Here is a 17,783-nt window from a genome sequence, read left to right as displayed (position 1 = left end):
CTGCCTAGATCCCAGCGTGGAAACGATACTATTTGGGTAATCGTGGATCGACTCACTAAGTCTGCACACTTCTTGGCTATCAAGGAAACAGACAAGTTCTCTACACTAGCAGATATCTACTTAAAAGAAGTGGTCTCGAGGCACGGGATGCCAACCTCCATTATTTCCGATCGTGATGCACGATTCACTTCAGAACTGTGGCAAGCAATGCACAAATCTTTTGGCTCACGATTAGACATGAGCACAGGATATCATCCTCAGACGGACGGGCAGTCTGAGCGCACTATCCAGACTCTAGAAGACATGCTTCGGGCATGTGTTATTGACTTTGGCAACAGCTAGGAAAAACATCTGCCATTAGTAGAGTTTTCGTATAACAACAGTTACCACACCAGCATTCAAGCCGCTCCATTTGAGGCATTGTACGGGCGTAAATGCCGATCACCTCTTTGTTGGGCAGAGGTGGGTGATAGTCAGATTACTGGTCTAGAACTTGTGGTAGACGCAACGGAAATAATTGCTCAGATACGGCAACGAATGGCGGCGGCTCGTGATCGTCAGAAAAGCTACGCTGATAAGCGCAGGAAACCACTCGAGTTCCAGGTTGGGGATCGAGTGCTGCTAAAAAGTCTCACCATGGAAAGGTGTAGTTCGTTTTGGTAAACGAGGCAAGCTCAATCCGCGGTATGTTGGACCGTTCGAAATCATAGAAAGAATAGGGAAAGTGGCCTACAAACTAAACCTACCAGCAGAACTGGGTGCAGTTCACAATGTTTTCCACGTGTCGAATCTGAAGAAGTGTCTGTCAGATGAGACCCTTATAGTCCCTTTGAAAGAACTCACTATCGACGATCAGTTGCGATTCGTCGAGGAACCAGTTGAAATCACGGACCGGGATGTTAAGGTCCTTAAGCACACCAGAATACCCCTTGTTCGAGTTCGTTGGAACTCCCGTCGCGGCCCAGAGTTCACCTGGGAACGCGAAGATCAAATGAAGCAAAAGTATCCCCAACTATTCGCAAACAGTACAACCACTACTAAGGCTGAAGCTAGTGCGGAATTTCGGGACGAAATTCCAAACCAACGGGGGGAGGATGTGACACCCTAGGAAAACCAGGAAAACCATGCAACTTAACTAGCTTCCTCAGTGAGTACGTTCCAAATTTCGGGACGAAATTTCTTTCAACTTGGGGATAATGTGACAACTCGTATTTCAGAACATGTCTTTGTGTTTAATGTAACGTGTATAAACCCTATGTGACTAATCGATGTGTTGGTTTTTATGAATAAATGTTACATGTTATGTTGATATGTTATGTGATTGCATGTATTGTGTGTGTATATGCTTGGTAGTCGCACAAGCCCATTCGGTTTGCACTTATTGTACTCGAACCCAATGGGCAGCCCATGTATGGGTTCGACCCACTCCTTTTATGCGTATACAACTACCTAGGATAGGATTGTGTTCCTCACTAGTTACAAAACACAACACACACAAAACCCTACTCGCTCTCCTCCTCTCTCTCTTGAAGCCGATGGCAATTTCCCATAGCCGAAGCCACCTCGTGATGTTTTCTTAACCGGATCACCCTTGTGTTAACTTCTAATTCGGTTAGTGTTTTACCATGTTTTGGATATTGTTTTATCATGTGATTTATTAGGGGCCATGCTAGTAATCATGATTTGAAGCTATGCACTTGATTTCGGTTATATGTATATATGATGAATTAATCGGCTGTTATAAATTGTATTCGAATAAGTTTCCATGTTAATGAGGATGTTAGTATTGGAAATCATCGATCTGTTAATACGATTGAAAGTTGAGATAAGTTGTTAATCATGATCCATATGCTAAGTGTTATGATAACTGTGATGTTATGTTTTAGGGTTCATAAGAAATTGATATTAAAAACCCTGTTTGATCGATTACTACTTGGTTTGGAAGTTGTTAGCATTGATTGATAAATTATAAATTTGGAAACTAATTGATTAGATGTAACTGATTGCATGAATTACGAGAATTAGTTAATCAATCGCACAAGCCTCTCGGTCGCACAAGATCGGGTCACACAAGACCTGATCTGATCGCACAAGTTCTGATCACACAAGCCCTTGAATCGCACAAGGACTAGTCGCACAAGCTAAAGACGGCTGAGGTGCAACTGTTTAAGCACTATGTATAAATCACTTATGCATGATCGCACAACATATTGTGGATCGCACAAGCCTGTGCCGATCGCACAATATGTTGGGCCACACACAATTGAGTAAACTGTTGATGTTGCTGGGCCGGACAGCCCAATCCCAATCGCACAAGTCGTCCGGACCGCACAAGACTCCTGATTGTTTATTTGGGCCGTATGCATGTTGGACTACTTTGTTATATTGGGCCGGGCAGTATTTGGGTTTCAACGATCCACTCGCACAAGATGTTAGTGGACTTACAATTCAGCCCAATATATTCAAATCGCACAAGTTAGGCTTTACGTGTGTAACTGATGTACTTGACTGTTATGTGTTGCCATGACCCATACGTGCTCGAAACCTGTTAGGTATGTGTAAACTTATGTGAATTACTTGAAACCAAAACCTGACTTGTATGGTAACCATGTTAGGACGTGGTTGACCACTTATAACTCAAGTAACCTTCCTGTGTATCTGCCGAGCAAACCAAGATGAGTTCACACTTCCAAGGCATGGGATTCCCGGTGGGTTGGGAATGGGATGGATAGCTATGATAGACTTGTACGTTTGCCACAACTAGACTACTTACCACTGTCCTCGAGTTGTGAAGGGCAGTTACGTAAAACCTACGTAAACATGTGCATACTACTGTCCTCGGGTTGTGAAGGGCACTTACGTAAAACCTACGTAATCTCACACGTACTACTGTCCTCGGGTTAAGAAGGGCACTTACGTAAAACCTACGTAAACCTCGTACGTACTTCTGTTCTCGGATTGGGAAGAAAACTTACGTAAAACCTACGTAAACTCATACTGGCACAACTAGTCTAGTGCATACGACATGGGAAGCCTCCCACTAACTGAACACATAAATGGCTTAGTTAATAACGCATGGTTATGCAACGAACTTACTATTTGTGAAAATGAACTCATTAACTGAACACCCTACTGTGAACTCGCTCAACTAGTTGTTGACTCTCTGTTACATGCCTTGCAGGACAATAGGTACTCATGGAGCTTGCACGGGAGGCGCGATCGTTGTGGGAACATGGACTGTTGAGTTCCATGTTAAACATTTACACTTTATGAACTTATTACTTATGTTGGGTTTTCACAATTATGCTTCCGCTGAATACTTTAACTATGTTTGGTTTTTGATCACCTTTTATATTGATGGGTTGAACTTTATTTAATACTTGCAATGTTCAATATGATTGGTGGCTTGATCCTGGTCATGTCACGCATCCATGCGGTGATACTCCGCGTGTGGATTTTGGAGGTGTGACATGTGTGTTTGTGATCTCAAATGAAGGGAATAAGGGGTAGACCCCCCCCCCCTACAAAAGTTATATGTATTTTGTCTTGAAAGTTTAGAAAGGGTATTTAAAGTTGTAAGATATTTGTTCCTATTATTTTTCCTTGGATCCATTGTCATCTAAAGAGTAAACAAAAAAGGTAAATTTAGGTGTCAAGATTTAACTTTAAGATACTCTTGTAGGTTAAAGGAAAAATATCAGATTTAAAATAATATCAGAGCATAGTTGGAGTGGACAATGTAGTTTCCGAAGTCTAACTTGGTTTAAAGTTGGTATAATTCAAATAAAATAATATGATAATTAGGATGTTATCATGTGGTATTTTGGGTCCATGTATAAATCGGTTTTGATGGGTTTCTATAGACCGCTTGCTGGGTCTTGTGATGGAAAATTTGATAATAGTTAGTGATTTCATGATTACAAAAATCAATTAGCATCCTGATTGTTTAATCACCAACGTTTGCGTTATGTGACGTTCGGAAGCAGAATAATTTCGCAAAAACTAAATTTATAAGTTTATAATGCGCGTAAAAAATTCGTACTTGTCGGCGTGGTCAGTATTTTGTACGGTTTTGTTTGGTTATCGTTTAATATTCCGCAATCTCTCCGTAGATCATCATACGCACACTGTAAAGCCGAATAAATGTTCCTGGGCACTCCAAAGGCCTAATTAAGTCAATCATTGTCTTAATCACTATTTATTATCGTCCTAATGTTTATTAATCGCATAATTAGGAGCCGTAAATCACCGGTTGTCACATTAAATTCTAATTTAGTGTAGTTGTAAAGTTCATTGTTAAATTAGCCGAAGTTGTAACTTAGTGTTTTCTGCCGAAAGCCTGAAGCCTACTTCATAAAATTTCCTTGCATTTGGTAAACTCAATCAAAATGGAAATCTGTTCAAATTAACAAAATCTGTTCGGTGTGCAAAAATTTTCAAGACTTAGTGAATTTGTGGAAAAGTGGTCGACGTAACTCCTTTATGACGATGAAACTCCATTGGCCCTTTTAACTTTCATCATGGGCTAACTGTTCAAGCCCAAAGCAAGCCCAAACAAGAGTTTCGTCGAGATCACAAGAAGTTTCGTCGAGGTCACGACGAAACTTTCCCAGCCCTTTTAAGATTCGTCATGGGCTAAATGTTTAAGCCCAATCCAAGCCCGAACAGAGTTTCGTCGAGCCTTGTCAAGTTACATCGCAGATAGAGTTTCGCCGTGTGAGTTGGTATATAAAGGGGTCCCAGATAAATCGGAAATCATTTTTTCAAACCCTTCATACCCACTTGCCTGTTCATATTCCCCAACACTCCATCTCCCATACCCGTTTTCACCAACTCAAAAACCCATCATCTTCTCTCTATTTTTTTCATCAAAATCGAGGTATTCGAATGCTTGATCAAATGTTTCTAACCTTATGAACCCTCTGTTTTTTGTCCGATTGTTTCTAAAAACCCTCGCAGACCTTGTTTTCTTGATGTCTTCATGAACATAACTTGTGTTTGTTTTGGGTTTCTTACTAAAACTGTTAGAACTAGGGTTGTATTAATATTGAACACTGATTTGGTTTTTGTTTCGGGTTGGGTTATGGTTAAACAAAATAGGGGATTTTAATTGTTGATGTTTTTAACAGATTTGGGTGTGGTTTCAGTATAAACTTATGTCGGGATTGATTTTAACAGAGTGTCTTTGTGTTTGATTTTAAGGATATTTCATTGATTAACTGTCAATCGACGAAACTCCTTTTGGTTTGAAAACCCCCAAATCGACGTAACCCTAGCTGTGACGGAACTCCTTGAACGACGAAACTCTACTTTATTCGAACCTTTATCGACGAAACTCAAGTTTCTTCAAACTGTTGTCGACGAAACTCCACTGGTCAACAGTCAACTCTGACTTTGGTTGACCAAGGGAGTTTCGCCATGAAGAATAAAGTTTTGTTGAGATGTTGAGGTTTCGTTGTCCAGGACTTAGTAAATTTTCTAAGTATGGTGCCTTTCACAGTAGACTTGCATTTGAGTGATAAATGTCCAATTCACACTTGAACTTGTATAGAGATTTTTCTAATGCACATGTTATAAAATCAAGACTTATTGTGGATGTTTTCAATACAAATGGCACCGAAAGAAAAGAAACGTAAGGCCCCGACTAAGGAGGAGATTAAATTTGAAGAGGAAATAATGTCCGAGAAGCGTCACAACCAAATTGCATTTCTGGATCCTGAAGAAAAGATCAGCGAATTGAAAGAAATTACTCAGTGGATTAGGGAGTCGCGGATACATAGAGCTGTTACCTTTTCAACGCATGTTTACAAGTCGCTCGTTAAAGCTTTCTGGAATTCCGCTAGCGTGGTGCAAATTGATGGTACTGAAGTCATTCAAGGGCAAGTGAACGATCTGAATGTGGTTGTCTCACCGGAAATCTTAAACACTGTTCTAGAGCTACAAGATGATCCTGATGCTCCGTTCTCAATTCCAATCATGTGTACTCGTGGCTGCTTATTACGGATGAAGTGTATTGGTGACGTTTTCAGTTCTCAAATTAACAAGGGAGATTTGCCTTTGCGGTACAAGTTTTTATTACATGTACTTATTCAATGTCTTAGCAACAGGCGATCTGGCTATGACATGGCAGGCAACGATCTCGTTGGTTTCATGGTGGCATTGGTGCTGAACAAACCGCTTAGCATCTCAAAGTATATCTTTTCCAATATGAAAGAAAATATGATGAGGATTGGTGGTAGAACAACCGGGAACAAATTCTGGATGTATCCTCGTTTTCTTCAAATGATCACGAACATTCAGCATCCTAACCTTCCAAAAGCCGACGACGACATCCTGAAGATAGAACCTATGATCTTGCAATCTTTAAGGATATTCAAGAGCCTTGCAGTAAAGAGATACACCGAAAGCAATCCGCTTAGGAAGTTGATAGGTGCTCTTGGAAAACCAGACTACATTGCTCCGGCAGATGATAAATGGCGTCACAATGACAGCCAATCAGATAATGAAGAGCCGGAGTTGAAGAAAAAGATGATTGAAAAGTTTGGTCCAGAGGAGTCTGATTCGTCTGACAGTGATAGTGATAATGAAGAAGGTGATGGAGGTGATGCAGGTGCTAGTGCTGTTGGTATATCTGGTGTTGGTGCATCGTCTGCTGGTGCAGCTGGTGGCACTTCAGCTGGTGGTGACAAGGAGAGTTCTGAATCAGATGACAATCCAACTGAGCCCGGATATGAAGTTTACTATGATGAACGCGGTGTTAAAAAATCAGGAGGATTAGACAAGAGGATGACCCTGAATATGTTCCTTCGGATACCGAAGCGGAACGACTACAGAAAAAGGAAACGACTATTAAGAGAAAGAAGAAAGCAAGAAAGTACATTGGTACTTCATCTGCCCAGCAATCCGTTCCTCAAGAGCCTTCACAAGAAGTAGAAATGGATCCTAATCCTGGATTCACGGAAACTGAAGCTTCTGAAATGATTCCATCTCCTCCGAGGTCTACCGAACTAGTGTCACACCCCGGCCGCGTTAAAACAACAAACCGCGGCGGAAACGCCGGGGAGTGAGGCGACAGAATTATTGTTCCACAACCATGGTAGTTAAAAGTTTTGTTTTATTGAAATATTAGGAAATGTTCATTGTCATTAAACCAAACAAACTACATATTGTTTATAATTGTTTTTAAGTCACTAAGGCCTTGTCCAGATCCTAAGTGAACTCGCTTCCTAGCAAGCAACATCAAGCAATACCACCTGAAACATATGTAAAAATAAAGTCAGCAAAGAAATGCTGGCGAGTACATAGGTTTTATGGGAGTATCGGATTCATGGCTCGTTTATATGTTGCAGTATCTCGTTAGACTACAAGAGTCAAAATACAAACCTTGTTTTGAAAAGTGTATTGCAACAAAATTAACCAACTCAAATCAAATTGGTTATAGTTTATAAAATCTCGTAGCCATGACTCTTAACTCAAAGTTATTTGTTTTAGTATAACAACTTGTAAACATCTCGAGAAAACTCGTTAATAAAACTCGTATGGTTTATATCGTTTCGAAAACCTCGTTGTGTGACTTCGTTTCAAAATCGTTTCCCCAGTGAACTAAATAATGACACGCAATGTAACATGATAGAAGCACTTATATATAAGATGTACCAACGGCGTATCTACCATGATTCTATCATACTACACCCGTCCCATTATCTAATCACTACCCAAAACCAATCGTTTAATTCGTTTTACTCGTTTCAAATCGTGTATCTCGTTTCAAATCGTTTAACTCGTCCCAAAATCGTATTCGTTTTAATAGCGAAACTACTTTTTGGTCGTCTCGTTAACAACATTCAAACCTTCGTGACTCGCCTAACCCGTTTCTCGTTTCGTATTAACAAACCACCAAAGGGTAAGTTAACAATCATCAGGTTCGTTCGTTACCTACATAACCCCCACACATAACCATGGGTGTAGTCTGATAACGGGATTTGTCAGATCCTATGGTACCATAACCTAATACTGGTCGGCTCGGCCAAAGCTAATGAATGTCATTCGTTATGTAATCACAACCAACAAGTCTTGTTCACCTTATTGAAATCGTTATTAGTTTAGTATAAACCATCTTAATCGTTTTTGAAATCATCGTTTAAACCATGTAATTCGTTTTGTACATATGAATCACCCCAAAACAATTGAAAACAGTAAAATAGGGGAACTATGTACTCACTTGGGATTGCTAATTAGTCTTGAGAATAAGACCAATTTAAGCTCCAAGGGTTACGGAATTAACCGGCACCTAGTATAGTAACTATGTTAATAATCGGCTCCTAAATCGGGAGATAGGATAGAATGAGGTTCTATAAATCAAATGAGTAATTGAACTCATATGGTATGATTTAATAGTCCCAACATTCTGATTAGAAAGCCTACCTAAGTGCTTTTGACCCGTTTCGACACATTATGGTAACATAAGTCACTATAAGGCGTCATTAGCGCAAAACTATGTTCGGATGGTTAACTATGTGCTATGCCAAGTCTTACATGCCCTATAATCCCTAAACATGTTACTAAATCAGGTTATATGTCAAAATTATGTTCACATAGTCAAAATACGGATTTATGCTTCAAAAGGGCATTTTGGTCATTTTCTATGGGCATACAAGCTAACAAGCATATGACTAACCAATCCTATGTGATCATAAGGTATAACCTCAGTGGTTATTACCTATGTAACCATGATCACTAAGTGTGCTTGGTCGGATCCTAAAGATCGACCAAACGGGTCGGGTTCGGAAGTATAAGCGGTTGTTTAGACCGCTTACCTTACGACCCTAAACAAGCACAAACTAATAGTGTCGTGTTAAACATGTCAAAACATATCTAACCTACTGATTTGGTATCAAAACAAAGTGTTTTGATACCCTAAAGTAGTTCCGAGGCAAAATGCGTGCTAAAACGCATTTTGACCGAAACTTTGACTCGACACTATAACTAGCTAACGTGGTAATCAGCGGCTATAATCACGAAGGATTATAACTATCGTGATTACAATCACGTTTCAAAGTTCAATTGAACTTTGACTTGACCAATTTATGGTCAAAACCGAAAGTCAAACTACTGTTTGACTTTCTGCTTAAACATAAAGAACAAGCATGAAAGAAGACTTACAAAGGGTCCTAGCTATCTTTTCTACAAAGAATAAAGTTCCAAGCAGATTAGAAAGCTCCCAAATCAGATAAGAGATGTGAAGAATGAGGAATGAGCAATGAACAAGTGAATGGAGTGGCCTATTTATACTTGTTGGTGATCAACAAGATCATGACAAGTGGTTTGTTTAGCCATTAAGCAATGAATCACAACCATACAAGTGTTAGGAGCAGGTGCAAAGCCTTGGAGAGGTGGTAACTTGGCTACCACACAAAGAAATTGCAAGATTGGCCCCTGAATTTACAAACTGATGCTGAAAACAAACTTTCTGCCCAGATATGATCGTCGCGTAGCACGACGGAATAGGCAGGGGATGGTCGCGCTACGCTACCATGTGTCTGATTCAGCAAAGTTTCAAAAATGACAGAAATGGTCCCTGCACGTGTTTAAGCTTGTTTTTGACGTTTTTAACCTCCGTTAACCTCATTTCGAGGCTCTAAAATTGTGACAACTCGACTTTTCGACTTACACTATCGCATAAATTTACGTTGACTTTGACCGGTGCAAATTGTAATACGTGATTTGTATGACTTGTAATCATGTTTTGCTTTAATGAATTGTATCCCGATTTGTGAATATGTTAGGTGTTATACGATAAAGACAAAACGTATGTGTTAGTGAACCGGTTAGTAAACTCTTGAACTAGTTAACCATCACAACGAATCAGGAGTGTCTCGTCAATCATGGTTCGACGAAACAGAAAGTGAAAGTGATGTTACGGCCCAAAAGCCCAGTTACGGCCCAACTTGTGGGTGTAAACTATATACTAGATTAGGGGAAACTATTATCAAAATACAAAACCCTAGAACTCCTCCTTGAAACTGACGACAGCACCTCTCTCTCGTGAAGCGTTTCTTTCGAGTTCCTTTAGCATCTCGATTGCCTTCGGTTAGTACAGTCTCACTATTGTAAATCAAATCCTCTTATTAGGCATAGTTGTATCAATACTTGACTATTATGATATGGGTGTTAACTGTTTGCCTGACAATCGATGATTGCAACTTGATAGTATAGATATTTGGTTGGTTATGAAATCTTGACGGTCCAATTAAATCATTTGTTGTAGTAGTTGTCGGTGTGCATGTGTATTAGGAATCGTTGTCAGGAACATGTGGGTTCTTATTAAATTGTCGGCCAACATGTATATTATTCTTGAATGTTGTGTTGTTATACATGCGCCAATATAATGTGATGGTTATCGAAATTTGTTTAATAAATAATACATGCCCATAATTTTGGTCCAATAAGCTTTTGAGGAGTTTACAAATGTCAGCCATCATCTTTTTGAATTTGCTTGTGATTAACTTGGCTTTTGGGTAATAATTTGCGGCCAATGAACAACTATCTTAGGTATAGCGGTCCAATAGGACATGGGGGTGGCCAACCGATTGGATGTGAGGCTTGGTCCTCTAATATTAAAGAACCGACCATCAAATAGTATGCAGGGCATGTGATGTTTGATTGGCAGGTGGGGGCGGCCCTTCAAGGGTATATCATAAATTCTTTTGACTTTATACATGTGCAAACCAAGCAAATAAAATAATTCATAGGTTTCGGCTAGGTCAGACTTGCACATGAAGTGATTTAAGTGAAAATTACATCTAGTGTCATAGGGTGTTGGTCCAATCATGTGTGGGCGGCCATGTTTGTTTTTAGTGCATGTGAAGTGTAGATTTATTATATGTATGTTGCCTTATGTCCGAATTTATTAACTGGTGATGACCGAGTTTAATATGAGGACATATGACCAAGTTTATTTAATTGTGAAGGTCCGAGTTCTTTTGTATGATATGATACAAGGCCCGACCTTGTAAATATTGTTATATATATAGCCCAAGTTGTTTTACTGAGGTGGTATTTATTGACCAACTCCAACTGATAACCCTGTTGATTATAATTCTACTAGTTATTAACTATGTAATTTGTGCATGAGACTTCGTTAGTCATGTCAGTAGGTGTGTGTGCATGATAACTCTGATTAATACTGAATGATTCTGTTTCGTATGGTTCGAATAAATTGAAGTAAGCCTTTATGTGAAACGTAGATTTGTATGATTATGATTAACTGACGTGTGATGCATGTTATTAACGGTCAAACATACTTTGTGGTATATGCTGCATGCGAAACATTACGAAACATGAACTGATCAAGTATACGTGCTTAATATAGGATTTGATTGAGTAATTTCTAGCACGTAGTGAATCATACCGAGCAAACCAAGGTGAGTTCACACAGCCAAGGCATGGGGTTCCCAGGGTGGGAATGGGATTTGATTATTTACTGGTACTTATCTATACGGGAACGTAGTGATGTGATTTGATTAACTATTGTACATACTCCACTGTTAGAACTACTACTAGACTAGTAACACTTATTGAACTGATCTTCGCACACCTGCCAAGGGTTGGCCGCGATATTATGACTGACTTCGCACACCTGCCTTTGGAAGGCCGCGAACTGTAATTTACTATTCTTCGCACACCTGCCTGGTAGGCCGCGATACAAATAAACCTAGTCTAGTATACACGGGATGAACATCCCCCTAACATCTTCGCATACCTGCCTGGGAGGCCGCGATGGAAACTGATACGATTCATGACAAAACGAACGAACATACTTCTACTCACACTAAACTATTACTGAACTGTTAACTGTGAACTCGCTCAACTAGTTTGTTGATCCTCTGTTACATGCCTTGCAGGTCGTTAGATATTTATGGAGCTTGCACAGGGAGGAGCAGGTCGTTGTGGAGAATGGATTACGTCTCGAACTTATTAAACTTATGTTACACATTTGGGCTTTCGTACTTATGCTTCCGCTATACTTATAAACTATGATTATGTTTTGAACACCTATCATATTGAATGATTGGTTTACATTTATTATATTTGATAATACTTACATGTTCGATATGATTGGTGGCTTGATCCTGGTCAGTCACGCTCCCAAGCGGTGATACTCCGCAGGTGGATTTTGGGGGTGTGACAGATTGGTATCAGAGCCATTGGTTATAGAGAACTTGGTTTTAATATGGAAAAACGTTTTTATTAAAACCAGACTATAACCAGAAAAGTGCTCTCAACGATCCACAACGACGCTTCGCTCCACGTGCAAGACTCGACATCCTAGGTAATAAGGTTTATGTTTATCGCCTACATGCTAGAATTTGCATAGAACTTTGCTCGTAGTATGCTTACATTACTTTGCTCACTACTTGTTATTGCTTGAGAACACTTACGTGCTTACACTCTTCTGTCATCGCACTATTCGCGAACCTTTTCTCACTTACGTTGCCTTTGAATTGAAGATCAATGGCCGCACGAATTAACATGACTCAAGCCCAGCTAGAGGCTCTCATTGCTGCGGCAGTTGCAGCCGCCCAAGCAGGTCAACACGCGCAACAGCCTGTCTGCACATTCAAGAACTTTATGGACTGCCGTCCCGGCACGTTTAGCGGCACAGAAGGAGCAGTTGGACTCCTTCACTGGTTCGAGAAGCTAGAATCAGTATTTGAAATGTGTGAATGCCCTGAGGAACGCAGGGTGAAATACGCTACCGGTACCCTAGAGGGAATCGCGTTAACTTGGTGGAACGCGCAAGTGCAGATATTCGGGTTGGCAGCTGCTAACGCCACACCCTGGAATGATTTCAAAGAACTGATCAAGAGGGAATACTGCACTAGAGAAGACATTCACAAGTTGGAGGACGAGTTGTATAATTTGAAAATGGTTGGGTCGGAAATCGAAGCTTACACCAAGAGATCAAATGAGTTGGCTGTGTTATGTCCAACTATGGTGGACCCTCCATACAAGCGAATTGAGTTGTATCTCAAAGGCTTGGCACCAGAAATACAGAGCCACGTTACCTCGGCTAACCTCGACAACATCCAGGAAATCCAGCGTCTCGCTCACCGTATTACAGATCAGGCAGTGGATCAGAACAGACTGCCAAAACGTGTCAACGCTACCACTGCTGCTGTCACCACTTCTGCTACTCCCAGTGACAACAAGAGGAAATGGGAGGGGGATTCCAGCAAGGGATCGGTTTCTGTTCAGTCTCAGCAGCGCAAGACAAATGACTATCAGAACTCGAGTCAGCAATCATCTGGCAGTCAGGGGCAGGGTGGATATCGGGGAATTCACCCATTGTGTAATAAATGCAACCGACACCACAGCGGAAGATGTCGCAGGGAACAATGTCAAAGATGCCTCAAGATGGGTCATGAGGCTAAGGATTGTAGAAGCTCTCGGCCAGCAAATCAGAACCAGCAACTTCCGCCACCAGTTACTCAAAACCCGCAGCAGCAGCAACCACAGCGTGGAAACCGGGGATGTTTCCAGTGTGGGGCAGAAGGTCATTACAAACGCGATTGTCCTCAGTTGAACCAGAACCAGAACCGCAACAATAACCAGGGCAACGGGAACAACAACAACAACAACCGGGGAAACAACAACAACAATGGCAACGAGGCAAGAGGTCAAGCTTTCGTGATAGGACGAGGAGACGCAATGAACGATATTTGAACTTATAACTTATTTTGGGTTTTCATTATTATGTTTTCGCTACTCAACCAAAGTTTGGTTTGAACATCAATTGTATTGGATTTTATGAATTATTTTAACTGCTATACATTATGTTTGTCATGATGGATGGTTTGATATTACTGTGCGCACCTGCCGTATTTATAGACCTTACGAACAGGGTGTGCAAACCCTACCTTGACAAGTTCGCCATTGTCTCCATCGACGACATTCTGATCTACTCCAAGAGTCAGGAGGAGCACGAGCAGCACTTGCGTCTTATCTTGGAACTTCTTCGAAGGGAGCAACTGTACGCAAAGTTTTCAAAATGCGACTTCTGGCTTCGTGAAGTCCACTTCTTAGGCACGGAGGGCACGGATGATTTTGTAGTCTATTGTGACGCGTCGATACAGGGGCTTGGTTGTGTATTGATGCGGCGGGATAAGGTTATTGCTTACGCTTCGCGGCAACTCAAAATTCATGAACGGAGCTACACGACACACGATTTAGAGCTGGTAGCTGTTGTTTTCGCGCTTAAGATATGGCGACACTACCTGTACGGTACCAGGTGCACGATTTACACCGATCACAGGAGTCTCGAGCATATTCTTAAGCAAAAGGATTTGAACATGCGTCAACGGAGATGGGTTGAACTTCTGAACGACTACGAATGCGCCTTCAAGTATCATCCAGGCAAGGCCAATGTTGTGGCTGACGCCCTCAGTCGAAAGGACACCCTACCAAAGCGCGTGCGAGCACTACAGCTTACTATTCAGTCCAGTCTTCCTGCACAGATACGAGTTGCTCAGTTAGAAGCATTGAAACCCGAAAACGTAAGGGCTGAAGCCTTGCGTGGTTCGAGGCAACAAATGGAACAAAAGGAAGACGGCGCCTACTATGTAACATGGCGTATTTGGGTCCCACTTTATGACGGTCTACGAGAGCTTGTAATGGATGAAGCTCACAAGTCTCGCTACTCGGTACATCCAGGGTCGGACAAAATGTACCACGACATCAAAACAACAAATTGGTGGCCTAGCATGAAGACCCACATCGCCACCTATGTCGGCAAGTGTTTGACGTGTGCAAGGGTCAAGGTTGAATATCAGAAACCAGCAGGTCTACTTCAGCAACCCAGGACACCACAGTGGAAATGGGAAGAAATTTCCATGGATTTTGTTATAGGCCTACCTAGATCCCAGCGTGGGAATGATACCATATGGGCGATCGTGGATCGACTCACCAAGTCTGCACATTTCCTAGAGATAAAGGAAACGGATAAGTTCTCCACTCCCGCAGACATCCATCTTAAAGAAGTTGTTTCTAGGCACGGGGTGCCCATCTCCATATCCTCCGATCGGGATGCACGATTCACGACAGAGCTATAACAGTTACCATACCAGCATTCAAACCGCTCTATTCAAGGCATTGTACGGACGTAAATGCCGGTCACCTCTCTGTTGGGCAGAGGTGGGGGATAGTCAAATTACGGTTCCAGAGATCGTAGTGGACGCCACAGAAAAGATAGCACAGATACGACAACGCATGGCGGCAGCACGCGACCGTCAGAAAGCCTACGCGGACAAGCGTGGAAAGCCTTTGGAATTTCAGGTCGGGGACCGGGTATTATTGAAAGTCTCACCCTGGAAGGGTGTGGTACGTTTTGGCAAAAGGGGCAAACTGAATCCGCGGTACGTCGGACCATTCGAAATCTTAGAAAAGTTTGGCAAAGTAGCCTACAAGTTGAACTTACCAGCTGAACTCGGAGCAGTTCACAACGTCTTTCATGTGTCGAACTTAAAGAAGTGCTTATCAGATGAAACCCTCATCATTCCTTTTAAGGAACTCACTATCGACGAGCGGTTGCAGTTCGTCGAGGCACCAGTTGAAATCACGGACCGGGATGTTAAGGTCCTCAAACACAAGAGAATCCCTCTTGTCCGAGTTCGTTGGAACTCCAAACGTGGCCCAGAGTACACCTGGGAACGCGAAGACCAGATGACAGAAAAGTACCCCCAGCTATTCTAAACCAATGCATCCACTTCTGAGGCTGAAGCTACTACTACTGAATTTCGGGACGAAATTCCAAACCAACGGGGGGATGATGTGACACCCCAGGAAAACCAGTGAACAATGTAACTTACCTAGCTTCCTCAGTGAGTGCGTACCAAATTTCGGGACGAAATTTCTTTCAAGTTGGGGATAATGTGACAACTCGACTTTTCGACTTACACTATCGCATAAATTTACGTTGACTTTGACCGGTGCAAATTGTAATACGTGATTTGTATGACTTGTAATCATGTTTTGCTTTAATGAATTGTATCCCGATTTGTGAATATGTTAGGTGTTATACGATAAAGACAAAACGTATGTGTTAGTGAACCGGTTAGTAAACTCTTGAACTAGTTAACCATCACAACGAATCAGGAGTGTCTCGTCAATCATGGTTCGACGAAACAGAAAGTGAAAGTGATGTTACGGCCCAAAAGCCCAGTTACGGCCCAACTTGTGGGTGTAAACTATATACTAGATTAGGGGAAACTATTATCAAAATACAAAACCCTAGAACTCCTCCTTGAAACTGACGACAGCACCTCTCTCTCGTGAAGCGTTTCTTTCGAGTTCCTTTAGCATCTCGATTGCCTTCGGTTAGTACAGTCTCACTATTGTAAATCAAATCCTCTTATTAGGCATAGTTGTATCAATACTTGACTATTATGATATGGGTGTTAACTGTTTGCCTGACAATCGATGATTGCAACTTGATAGTATAGATATTTGGTTGGTTATGAAATCTTGACGGTCCAATTAAATCATTTGTTGTAGTAGTTGTCGGTGTGCATGTGTATTAGGAATCGTTGTCAGGAACATGTGGGTTCTTATTAAATTGTCGGCCAACATGTATATTATTCTTGAATGTTGTGTTGTTATACATGCGCCAATATAATGTGATGGTTATCGAAATTTGTTTAATAAATAATACATGCCCATAATTTTGGTCCAATAAGCTTTTGAGGAGTTTACAAATGTCAGCCATCATCTTTTTGAATTTGCTTGTGATTAACTTGGCTTTTGGGTAATAATTTGCGGCCAATGAACAACTATCTTAGGTATAGCGGTCCAATAGGACATGGGGGTGGCCAACCGATTGGATGTGAGGCTTGGTCCTCTAATATTAAAGAACCGACCATCAAATAGTATGCAGGGCATGTGATGTTTGATTGGCAGGTGGGGGCGGCCCTTCAAGGGTATATCATAAATTCTTTTGACTTTATACATGTGCAAACCAAGCAAATAAAATAATTCATAGGTTTCGGCTAGGTCAGACTTGCACATGAAGTGATTTAAGTGAAAATTACATCTAGTGTCATAGGGTGTTGGTCCAATCATGTGTGGGCGGCCATGTTTGTTTTTAGTGCATGTGAAGTGTAGATTTATTATATGTATGTTGCCTTATGTCCGAATTTATTAACTGGTGATGACCGAGTTTAATATGAGGACATATGACCAAGTTTATTTAATTGTGAAGGTCCGAGTTCTTTTGTATGATATGATACAAGGCCCGACCTTGTAAATATTGTTATATATATAGCCCAAGTTGTTTTACTGAGGTGGTATTTATTGACCAACTCCAACTGATAACCCTGTTGATTATAATTCTACTAGTTATTAACTATGTAATTTGTGCATGAGACTTCGTTAGTCATGTCAGTAGGTGTGTGTGCATGATAACTCTGATTAATACTGAATGATTCTGTTTCGTATGGTTCGAATAAATTGAAGTAAGCCTTTATGTGAAACGTAGATTTGTATGATTATGATTAACTGACGTGTGATGCATGTTATTAACGGTCAAACATACTTTGTGGTATATGCTGCATGCGAAACATTACGAAACATGAACTGATCAAGTATACGTGCTTAATATAGGATTTGATTGAGTAATTTCTAGCACGTAGTGAATCATACCGAGCAAACCAAGGTGAGTTCACACAGCCAAGGCATGGGGTTCCCAGGGTGGGAATGGGATTTGATTATTTACTGGTACTTATCTATAC

This window comes from Helianthus annuus, chromosome 16 (assembly GCF_002127325.2).
Source record: "Helianthus annuus cultivar XRQ/B chromosome 16, HanXRQr2.0-SUNRISE, whole genome shotgun sequence".
NCBI lineage: Eukaryota > Viridiplantae > Streptophyta > Magnoliopsida > Asterales > Asteraceae > Helianthus > Helianthus annuus.
Note: the sequence above shows the minus strand (reverse complement) of the source record.